The following is a 12,343-nucleotide window of genomic DNA, read 5'->3' on the forward strand; positions in this document are numbered from 1 at the left end:
CTGTGGGAAGAGGCAATTGAGAAGCTAGATATCATCAGTCGAACAAGGTTAGGGGCTGACTGCAGAACAGATCATCAGTTGCTCATGTGCAAGTTCAAGATGAAGCTGAGGAAAGTTGAAACGGGTCCACGAGAGCCAAAGTATGACCTTGAATATATTCTACCTGAATTTAGAGACCATCTCAAGAATAGATGTGAGGCATTGAACACTAATGACCGAAGACCGTTTAAGTTGTGGGATGACATCATGCATGAAGAAAGCAAAAAGTCATTAAAAAGACAGGAAAGAAAGAAAAGACCAAAATGGATGTCAAAACAGACTCTGAAACTTACAGTAGCTAAAATGAATGGAAGAAAGGATGAAGTAAAGAGCTGAACAGGAGATTCCAAAGGGCAGCTTGAGAAGACAAAGTATTGTAAGGAAACATGCAAAGAACTGGAGATAAAAAACCAAAATGGAAGAACATGCTCAGCACTTCTCAAGCTGAAAGAACTGAGGAGAAAATTCAAGCCTCAAGTTGCAATATTGAACGATTCTACATGGAAAATATTAAATGATGCAGGAAGCATCAAAAGATGGAAGAATATCAGTCGGAATCTACTCGAAGGCACTGGGTTTTTGTATACCAAAAAGAATTGGCTGACATGCACCCCTTTCAGGAAGTAGCATATGATCAATAACAAATGGTACTGAAGGAAGAAGTCCTAGCTGCACCGAAGGCATTGGCGAAAAACAAGCCCCCAGGAATTGACTGAATACAAATTGAGATGTTTCAACAAACGTATGCAATGTTGGAAGTGCTTATGCCAAGAAGTTTGGAAAATAGCTACCTGGCCAATTGACTGGAAGAGATCCATATTGGTGCCCTTTCCAAAGAAAGACTATCCAACAGAATGGGAAAATTATTGAATGGTACAATTAATATCACACACAAGTAAAATTTTGTTGAAGATAATTCGAAAGCAGTTGCAGCAGCTCATCAACTGGAAACTGCCAGAAATTCAAGCTGGAGTCAGAAGAGGATATGGAACGAGGGATATCATTGCTGATGTCAGATGGATCTTGGCTGAAAGCAGAGAATACCAGAAAGATGTTTACCTGTGTCTTATTAACTGTGCAAAGGCATTCGACTGTGGGGATCATGACAAATTACAGACAACATTGCAAAGAATGGGGATTCCAAGACAATTGTGCTCATGTGGAAACTGTACATAGACGAAGAGGCAGTTGTTCAAACAGAACAAGGGGACGCTGCTTGGTTTATAATCAAGGAAGGTGTGTGTCAAGTTCGTATCCTTTCACCATATTTATTCAGACTGTATGCTGAGAAAATAATCCAAGAAGCTGGACTATGTGAAGAAGAACTAGGCATCAGGATTAGAGGAAGACTCGTTAACAACCTTCGATATGCATATGACACAACCTTACTTGCTGAAAGTGAAGAGGACATGAAGCACTTACTGATGAAGATCAAAGACTATAGCCTTCAGTATGGATGGCACTTCAACATAAAGAAAACAAAAAACCTCACAACTGGACCAATAAGCAACATCATGATAAATGGAGAAAACATCGAAGTTGTCTAGGACTTCATTTTACCCAAATCCAGAATCAACGCCCATGGAAGCAGCAGTCAAGAAATTAAACAATGTGTTATTTTATTATTGCACTGGGGAAAACCCTGGTGGTGTAGTAGTAAAGTGCTACGGCTGCTAACCAAAGGGTCAGCAGTTAGAATCCGTCAGGTGCTCCTTGGAAACCCTATGGGGCAGTTCTACTCTGTTCTATAGAGTTGCTATGAGTCAGAATTGACTCGATGGCAGTGGGTTTGGCCAGGAGAACGAACAGAGATCTGTCTTGGAAGCAGTACAGCCAGAATGTACTTTAGAAGCAAGGATGGCGAGACTTCTCTTGTACTTTGGACATGTTATCAGGAGGAACCAATCCCTGGAGAAAGACATCATGCTTGGTAAAGTAGGAAAAACTAAAACCTATAGCCGTGGAATGGATTCTGACTCATAGCGACCCTGTAGGACAGAGTAGAGCTGCCAGTAAGGTTTCCAAGGAGCATCTGAAGGATTTAAACTTCTGACCTTTTGGTTAGCAGCCATAGCACTTAACCACTGGGCCACCAGGGATCAGAGAAAAGGAGGAAGATGTTCAACGAGATGGACTGACAAGAGGCTGCAACAGTTGGCTCAAACATAGCAATGATTATCAGGATGCGCGGGACCAGGCAGCATTTTTGTTCTTTTGTACATAGGGTCACTCTGAGTTGCAACTGACTTGATGGCACCTAATGACAACAGTCTTTACAGAAGCAGACTGCCATACGTTTCTCCTGTGACCTTTCAGTTAGCAGCTGAGCTCTTCACCACTGTGTCACCAGGGCTCCTTTAATTCCCATAACTAAAAAAAAACTGTTGCCATCGAGTTGATTTCGACTCATAGGAGCCCCGTAGGACAGAGCAGAACTGCCCCATAGGGTTTCCAAGGAGAACCTGGTGGATTCAAACTACCAACGTTTTGGCTAGCAGTTGTAGCTCTTAACCACTATGCCACCAGGGTTTCCTAGATTCTTATAATATGGCCGTAGAATTCACTAATTTGTATTACCCACCTGGTCTCTGTTAGTATTTGATTTTGCAACCCTGGTGAACTTAATCCTTGGCACTTATGTATACGGCAAACCTCTCTTGCTTTAATATGAGTTTCTTACAATTCACGTAGAAAGTACTCGATAAAAACCAAAGCCAAATCCATTGCCTTCAAGTACTCCATAAAAACCCCAAACCAAACCCAGTGCCGTTGAGTCGATTCCGGCTCATAGAGACCCTATAGAAGAGAGTAGAACTGCCCCACAGAGTTTCCAAGGAGCACCTGGTGGATTCAAACTGCCGACCCTTTAGTTAGCAGCCGTAGCACTCAACCACTGCGCCACCAGCGTTTCCTCAAGTACTCCATAGATGGTTATAAATGACTATCACGTCATTCAATGTCATGCTTAGTTTTTACAGAAAATCCAAGGCTCAATTGCTGTCACTGTTTTAGACATTATGAGTTCTTTTCCCCAACACTGCTCTTCTTTCTTGTTTTCTTTTGTGAACTTCCCACCAGTCCTTCACAGCATAGGTTAAATGTTACATCCTTCTAGGAGTTTTTCCACATCTCTGTGCCTGAAGTGGTTGACTCATCTGGCTTCTTACTGGTGAAGTCCAAGTCACTAACTTAGCCACCTTTATCTTAACCCTGGTGGTATAGTGATTAAGAGCTATGTCTACTAACTAAAAGGTTGACAGTTCAAATCCACCAGGTGCTCCTTGAAAACCCTGTAAGGCAGTTCTGCTCTGTCCTATAGGGTCACTATGAGTTGGAATCGACTGTACAGCAATGGGTTTGGTTTTGGTGTCTTAGCAGCACCCCTTTCTCCTGCCCTAGAAACATGAGCTGCTCTAGGGCACAGACCCTGTCAGCACCTAAGACAGGGCTGGACACATAGTGGGTCTTCAGTGTGTGTTGTTGTAAGATTACGTGTCAAAGGAGACTATTTTTTCAGCATCTAATTTTCTTTAAAGTCTGTTGATGTAAGGCTGTTTGGAGAAGTCTGTTGTTTTTCCTGATTCCTGCATTTTCCTTTGTTTTTCATGGAACACATAGCACTGATTTCCTGTAAGGCTATGCAAATAAATATCAAGGTCAGGGGCTGGAAGAGTTTCTGGAACTATCGTGGCACCTCTTGATTTCACTGGGCCAAGAAATGCTTTCAACCCCAGAGGGCAGAAGTTTTTCAAAACAAGACTGTTCCAATAAGGGTGTGTGCTTCCTCTATCAACTCCTTCCCCATCACCCCCCTTGCATTTTAACTACTTTGGGAAGAATGGAAATTCTGGAAAACCTCTGGTAGTTTTAAACCACTGAGTATGCTAGGTGATGGAGCCTGTGGTGATTTCTCAGTGAGAGGTTTGTCCAGACAGGAAAGTGGGGAGGTGGTGAAAGAAGCCCCTTTTGAGGAGCCCACAAAGGGGGCGGACCTCCTCCTGCTCAGCCCCCCTCACCCCTTCCTCCTCTTCCCCTTGTGGCTGTCTGGACATGCGCTCACACAGGCTTTGATCCCTGCTTCCGGGCCTGAGAGGCAGCAAGGGGGGTGGGGACTGTCCAGCCTCACACACATCAAGATTAAAGGAACTTCGGGGCGGCGGGGGGGGGGGGGAACCCTGTTAATTGGTTTGGTCCTTTCTAACATCCAAGTTGACAGCGGACTTTTCTCCTTTCTTTTTTCCTCATCCACACTCTTTGTCCTGACATTTTTCCCCCTCTTTCTTCTTTTTCTCTTCTTCAACACTTTGCTACTTGTCTGAGGTGGTCTCTGTGCTTGTAAACAAGGAAGTAAAAATTGTTGTTAGTTGCCACCAAGCCGGCTCCAAGTCACGGTGACCTTGTATATAACAGAAGAAACTATTGCCCGGTCTTGCACCATCTTCATGACCATTGATGTGTTTGAGTCCATTGTTTCGGCTATTGTGTCGACCCATCTCATTAAGGGCTGCCCTCATTTTTGATAACCTTATTTAACCAAACATGATGTCCTTTTCCAGCAATTGGTCTTTCCTGATGACATGTCCAAAGTAGGTGAGCCAAAGTCTGACCATTCTCACTTCTAAGGAGCATTCTGATTGTATTTTTCCTAAGACTGATGTGTTTTTTCTTTTCTGGCAGTCCATGGTATATTCGATATGTTTCACCAACACCTCAGTTCAAATGAATCAAGTCTTCTTCTGTCTTCCTTCTGCATTATGCAACTTTTGCATGTGATAGAAAAGACCATGGCTTGCGTCAGGTGCACCTTACTCATTGAAGTGACATCTCTGCTTTTTAAAATGTAAAGAAGTCTTTTGCAGCAGGGGTCTTGTATCAAGTGGGTAGCATCCTATTAATGAGAGGGGTGAGGGGTAAGAATTCGTGGGAAATGTGTGCTCTTGGAGACGCTACAAAGGCCCTGCCCAGGGAGCTCTGGGGTTAGGCCTGGATGCATAACCACCTCCAAGCAATGTTTCAGTAGTAACTGGAGGGTAGGTAATAAGGGTTTTGTTAGGAAGGGTTTAGCTACAGCTGCTAACCAAAATGTTAGCAGTTCAAATCCATCAGCTACTCTTTGGAAACCCTATGGGGCAGTTCACTCCGTCCTATATGGTCGCTATAAGTCAGAATCTACTGGACAGCAATGGGTTTGGTTTTTTTGGTTTGTTTTTAGGAAGGGTTAGTTTCTTCATAATCTCCTTCAGCAAGCCCCCACACTCCTATGTCCCATTTGAAATGGAAAGTGACATTTTCTCAGTTATATGTAAAAGGCTTCATTCAGCCTTATCCCACACCTAAACCCTTTATATAGACCTTTTGGAGCCATCAGGGAAACTTAATTACTTTTCTTACTCTTCAGGTCCCCTGGAACATGTACACACACACCTACATGCACACCTCTTCAATAAGATATAAAATGACTTCCACAGACAGTAAAATCTTCTAGTTCTGGAGTAGGGAGAAGATTTAGAATGAACCAACAGCATCCTCCCCTCGGATGTAACACCCTGACTTAATTATGCACTGCTTTGTCCATGGCTGGATTCAGCCAGGTCCTTTCCAGTGCTGGCTTGGGGAGAGGGGAAGTAAGGGTGTTGTAGAAGTCAGCCCCAGCCACTCATTACTAGCTCTACCTCTAGGGTAACTGTCCTGTCAGTTCCGTGTTTCTATCTACAGGGCAACCCTTGGAGAGATGCTTATTACCCCTTGCTTAGACGATTGCAACAGACTCTCCTGTGTTTCCCAGCCTCTAGGTTCTACGCATTTCTCCCTCATTGTCCTAGTCAGGATTCTCTAGAGAAACAGAACCAGTGACACGGATGTGTGTGTATGTATAGCCATACACACACATACATAGAAAGAGGTAGGGGGAAAGGGAGAGGAGGCGAGAGAGATGGGGGGAGATAGATTGATTTACTTCAAGGGATTGGCTCACACAATTATAGTGGCCTGGTAAGTCCAAAATCTGTAGGTTAGGTAGCAGGCTGGAGACTTCTGAATGTTTACATCCCAAAATCCATAGGTCAGATGATAGAAAGAAGGCAGAGTGGAGAGAGTGAGAAAGTTCTGCCAAAATATCTATTTATAACTTAGAGGCAGAACACACTCTAAGGAAACTGCCCTTTGGACTGATTTATTGATTATATCAGATTACATTATGAAAGGTGATTATATTACACTGTACTAGATTACATTATGGACCAGCATCTAGTCTAGTATTTAGCCAGACCACTGGGAATCATAGCCTAGCCAAGCTGACACATAAAATTAACGACCACACTCATTAATCATATGAACTTATCTGATCATATTGCCTCCCAGATTAAAAACCTTTGATGGCTTCTTCATCATGACAAATAAAGTCTAAACTCTGGAGTCTCATGGTAATTTGGACCCATCCTGTTTTTCAGGTTCCTTCTCCCACCCTTCATCCTTTACCCTCCCCAATGTATGAACTTTTTTTGGTTCACTGAACTACTAGAAATTTCTCCAGTAAGGCATTGCACTCTTAGTCCCCAAAGCCTTTGCTCACCCATCCGTAATTCAGTCCTTCATCCATTCAGTCAAAAAATACTTTAATTTTGTTATTATAAATAAAAATGTAAAAATATAAAAATTATTGAACTGTTAAGCATTATTAAAAATTATTAGCATGTTAACTCTTGATGTTGGGAATACAGTGGTAATGACCCTATTATCCTTGTGGAGTTTCCAACCTACTAAGGGAGGCAGTAACCCTGGCAGAGCAGTGGTTAAAAGCTATGGCTGGTAACCAAAAGGTCAGCAGTTTGAATCTACCAGCTGCTCCTTGGAAACCCTATGGGGCAGTTCTACTCTGCTATAGGGTTTCTATGAGTCGGAATCAACTCTACAGCAATGGGTTTTTTTTTTTTTTTTTTAAGTAAGGCAGGTGGCAGAAGTGTACTCAAACAAATTAAAAATGATAAATTGTGGGATGTGTGATGAAGGAAACAGGCTCTACAAGTGAAGGAAAGGGTAGGTTTTCTGTGTGGGGGCCATTTATTTAGAGAGACTAGTGAGTGAGGCCTGCGAAGCTGTGTGAAGAGTCCTCTAGACAGAGAGCACATGGAAAGGCCTTGAAGTGGAGCCGTGCAGCTGAGCCTCACTGTCCACAGATTTTGTATTCGTCAATATGCCTACTTGCTAAAAATTATGTGTAAGCCCAAAATTAATACTCAGCATGCTTTCAAGGTTATTTGTGAACAGGCTCATGTGCAGAATTTGCAGAGAATTTGAGTTGCCTCACACGTCCATCCCCAGTTGAGATTGAACAAGTGGCTAGTCCAGCCTTCGTGTAAGCTTTATAGACCATAAACTACCACGAATTGTGAGGATTGGCCATATTTAGGACACTCAAGGACTGGCAAGGTGACCAGTGTGGCAAGAGCTAAACGGATGAGGAACAGAGGGGTGGCCACAAGGTCAATGCCAAGAGGCAGTCAAATCAGGTAGGACACTGGAAGGAGTGCAGGTTTTATTTTAAAAGCAGTAGTAACCAGTTGCTACCAAGTTGATTCTGACTCATGGCGAACCCATATGGTTTTCAGTGGATGATTTTTCAAAAGTAGGTCATCAGGTCTTTCTTCTGAGCACCTCTGGGTGGGCTTGAACCTCCAACCTTTTGGTTAGCAGCTGCCATGGATTGAATTGTGTCCTCCCAAGATACCTGTTAACTTGGCTAGGCCATGATTCCCAGTATTGCGTGATTGTCCACCATTTTGTCATCCAGTGTGATTTTCCTATATGTTGTAAATCCTATCACTACGATGTTAATGAGATGGATTAGCGGTAGTTACATTGAGGAGATCTGCAGGGTTAGATTGTGTCTTAAGCCAATCTCTTTTGAGATATAAAAGAGAGAAGTGAGTAGAGAGACATGGTAACCTCATACCACCAAGAAAGCAGTGCCAGGAGCAGAGTTTGTCCTTTGAACCTGAGGTTCCTGCGTGGAGAAAGTCCTAGACCAAGGGAAGATCGATGACAAGGACCTTCCTCTAGAACTGACAGAAAAAGCCTTCCCTTAGAGCTGGAGCCCTGAATTTGCACATTTAGCCTACTAGACTGTGAGAGAATAAAATTCTGTTTGTTAAAGCCATCCAGTTGTGGTATTTCTCTTATAGCAGCACTAGATGACTAAGACAGCAGCCAAACATGTTACCATTTGCATCACCCAAGGACTCCATAAAAAACTAAAACCAAACCCACTGCCATCGTGTCAGTTCCAACTCATAGCAACCCCACAGGGTTTCCAAGGCTGTAAATCTGTATGGAAGCAGGCTGCCACATCTTTCTCCTGTGGAGCTGCTGGTAGTTTCAAACCACTGACCTTTCATTTAGCAGCCAGTTGCTTTAGCCACTGTGCCAAGGACTCTATAGGATATCATTTACATTGTAAAATGACCCCTGAAGCTGTTGTGTGGCGAATAGGCTGGAGAGGGGATAGTGAGGGTTGGGAGACCAGCTGGGTGGATTTTCAGGAGTTCCATGAAGACTAACAACAGTGACTTGGATGACAGTGGTAGCAGAAATGGAAGAGAGCGGTGGACCCATTGAAGATGTGTTGTGTGGAAAATTGGAAAGTCTTAGTAAAGGACTGGAATTGGGGCTTCAGAAAGAGGGAAAAATTAAGGAGACTTGCGTGTCTGGGACTTGTGGCTTGAGCAGGTGGGCCTTTGACTGGGGGAGGCCGGAAGGGTTCAGTAGAGCCATCAGCGTCTTATTCTTTGTTTATGCCGACATCATCTCGTCAGTGAGACTGCTCTTGTTTCTCCCAGCAACACTCATCGCTATCCTCCCTGACCTTCCATTATAAATTCAAATGACTTGTTATCTTTGTTTCCCCTGGCTCCTGACCCCCAGATTGAAGACAGCAATCTAGTGTGGACCGCAGCACCAAAAAAAAAAAAAAAAAAAAAACCAAACCCATTGCTGTCAAGTTGATTCCAACTCATAGAAACCCTATAGGACAGAGTCAAAATGCACCATAGAGTTTCCAAGGAGAGCCTGGCAGATTTGAACCGCTGATCTTTTGCTTAGCAGTAGGTCTTAACCACTATACCACCAGCTTTTCCTCTCTCAGCACAGGCAGCTTTATTACCCTCTGTCTAGATTGTCCGTCCCTTGCAGACATGCTGACAGTGGTACAGTTCATCATGCACAGTAGAAACTCCCCACATGGGTGGTGAATGGAAGAAGTCAGGTCATAGGGATTTCAGGAGCATGATCAGGGCCAATGGGGAATCTGAATGGATTGGAAAGAAAAGGCTGAGGGCTAGAAAGCACACTTGGCAAAGTAGCCAACAGTGCTGGGAGGTGACTGGTCAATGAGGTTTTTTTCACATACCTGGTGGCACAGAGCAATGGCTTTTTGCCTTGGCTGTTGCACAGGACTCATACCAGACAAATTACATTAGAATTCCTGGGTGGGGCTCAAACATGGATATTTTTAAAAGCACTCCCTGTGATTTCATTGGGAGCCAACTGAGAACCACTGACACAGGAGACCAGACCTCTACTTGGAAGACATTATTGTTGTTAGCTGCTGTTAAGTCAGCTCTGACTCACAGCAACCCTGTGTACAAGAGAACAAGACATTCATTAGTCCTGTGCCATCCTCACTTCAGTTGGTGTGCTCGAGTTTGTTGTTGCATCCGTTGTTGTATATCTTGAGAGCTTTCCAATCTAGGGTGCTCATCCTCCAGCCCTATATCAAACAATATTCTGTAGGGTTTTCATTGGCTAATTTTTGAAAGTAGATTGCAGGTCTTTCTTCCTAGTCTGTCTTACTCTGGGAGCTCCAATGAAACTTGTTCACCACAATTGACCTTGCTGGCATTTGAAATACCAGCGATATAGGTTTTAGCACCACATTAACATACAAACCACCAGAATAGGACAAACTGATAGATGGGTGGTGGCGGAAAACATTAGATGGCTTATGTCCCTTCACACCTGTCCTTTGGGGGCCTTAGAGCTTTACACCATGGGGCAGGCCATGGAGCGCAGAGCCTCCAACCTCAGCTAGCAGGAGGAAATGAGTTTTCAGGGTTGTCAATCCAGCTATTGTTCCAAGAAGCAAACCCCCCTGTCAAACCAGCCCACAAACCCAGAACAGAACCTCCGAGGGGACGCAGGGTCCACACACACAGCAACCTCTCATGTCTCGTTCCCCACTGGCGAGGGTCTCCTTGAAGGGCTTCCCTCTGGCACAGCATCCGTTTCCCTTCTGTTGCCAATAAAAGTCCCTAGCACTGTTCTTTCTCCTTCGCTTCCATGTATTGCTTCTGACAGAGTTTGCCAGTTAGCTGAGGTCAGGATTTCCTTTTTACAAACAACCTGCTTTCAGTCAGCGGGGCCAAAGGTTTCCTAAATTACAAACCCTTTCATTTCTTCTGTCACAAGTTATCCTGTCAGTTTGTATAATTGCACTGAATGGGGAGAAGCGGAAATGTTCAGAAAGACACTGAAAGAAAGAAGTGCTTTCACTAACTCTATCCTTGTGGATTGTCAAAAAGCTCTCATGAGCTGGATGGATAGGACTATTATGGTTGAAGCGTGTGTAGCCACATGCAGTGTGGGTAAGTTTCAGTGTCTGGAAGGAAGTTTCTTGCCGCTCCTAAATGAACACATGTCCCCGGCACCATCTCTCCATTCTGTTAAGCAAATGGCCTCCTTTATATTAATTTGAATTGAGAAACCTCTACGGCATACTCAAATGCTTTGAAAAACAAATTTTTAAAATCTATAACAAAATGTGTGTGTATTTTCTTTGACATCTGTCAACGTAAACTGGAAAACAAATTTTAAACCATTCTTTGGATGGGTGACAGAAGTGAGGTGCTAAGGTTGAAAAAAAAAAGCATTCATACATCACTGGAAGATTGTACTAACTGTGGACAAAATGCCGCATACATACACCATGAAAACTGGAAGGGGAAGCCTCAGCTCGTCCTGCTATTTAGAGATCGAGGAGACCAACTGCCCTCATCATCTTTTCATGATCCTGTGTTGCATCCAGGAGGGTGGGTTTGGGTCATGACTCTGCTGTATTTGGCTCTGGCCCCTTTGGGCAAAGCATTTAACCCGAGTTTTGTAACCTGTAAAATAAAAAAGGCTCAGCTAGCCACTACGTAGACCTAACATTCTAAGTCTGGTTTTAGTGCAGAAGTATGACCCACAGTGCAGGGTTTCAGGCCCTGTGTGCTAATGCAGGAGCCTAAATGAACTTTCTGTTCCTAGCCTCTAAGGAAGATAATCATGCTCACGCATAATAAATGCATGGAGCCTACCTAATTTACTCCAAGATGAAAGACAGTTAAAGCCCCAACCCCTCTGTTTGTCTCTTGGGCCCTTTCTGGGGAATCCCTCTCCCACCTCCCCCTCTGCCCTCTGCCCCTCATTCTCTGTGCTCCAGTCCCTGCTCCTGCCCCCCAAGCTTGCCACACTCCTTCCCACTCACTGCTTAGGCCAACTCCTCCCAGCCTTCCAGTCTCATTTCAGACATCAGTTCTTTAAGGAAGCATTTCCTGTCTGCCCAGGCTGCCCATGCTAGCTCCACCCCTCATCAACAGTTCTGCTTACTGAAGCCTTTCCTATAATTGTAGAGTCCCTGGGTGGTGCTAATGGTTAATAGGCTCAGCTGCTAACCAAAATCCTGGAGGCTGGAGTTCATCCAGAGGCACCTCAGAAGAGAGGCCTAGTGATCTACTTCCGAAAAACCAGCCACTGAAAATCCTGTGGAGCACAGCTCTACTCTGACACACACGGAGTTGCCATGAGTCACGGTGAACTAGATAGCAACTGATCTCGGTTTTCTGTAATTGTAATTCTTCTTTAATAGCCACCTTCCAAACCCTTGAGGTTAGGGACCACAGCCTTTTTCAGCTTTTTCTCTGGAGTAGGCCCAAATAATGCACTGCCCTTCTAAAGAGTCTGTGTGTTCAAGGAAACCAAAAAAAAAAAAAAAAAAAAACCCGAGACCCGTTGCTGTTGAGTTGATTCTGACTCATAGCGACCCTACAGGACAGAGTAGAACCGCCCCATAGGGTTTCCAAGGAGCATCTGGTAGATTCAAACTGCTGACCTTTTGGTTAGCAGCCAAGCTCTTAACCACTGCACCACCAGCACCAGCAAAGTAACTGGTTCTTTAATTGATTAGAAAAATTAGCATGATAATGGGTAACTTTAGAGAGTCTGCCAGGCAGAATTCCACACACTTTACATGTAGTAACTTGTTTTATCCTCG

The sequence above is a fragment of the Loxodonta africana genome, chromosome 14 (genome assembly GCF_030014295.1).
Source record: "Loxodonta africana isolate mLoxAfr1 chromosome 14, mLoxAfr1.hap2, whole genome shotgun sequence".
Taxonomy (NCBI): domain Eukaryota; kingdom Metazoa; phylum Chordata; class Mammalia; order Proboscidea; family Elephantidae; genus Loxodonta; species Loxodonta africana.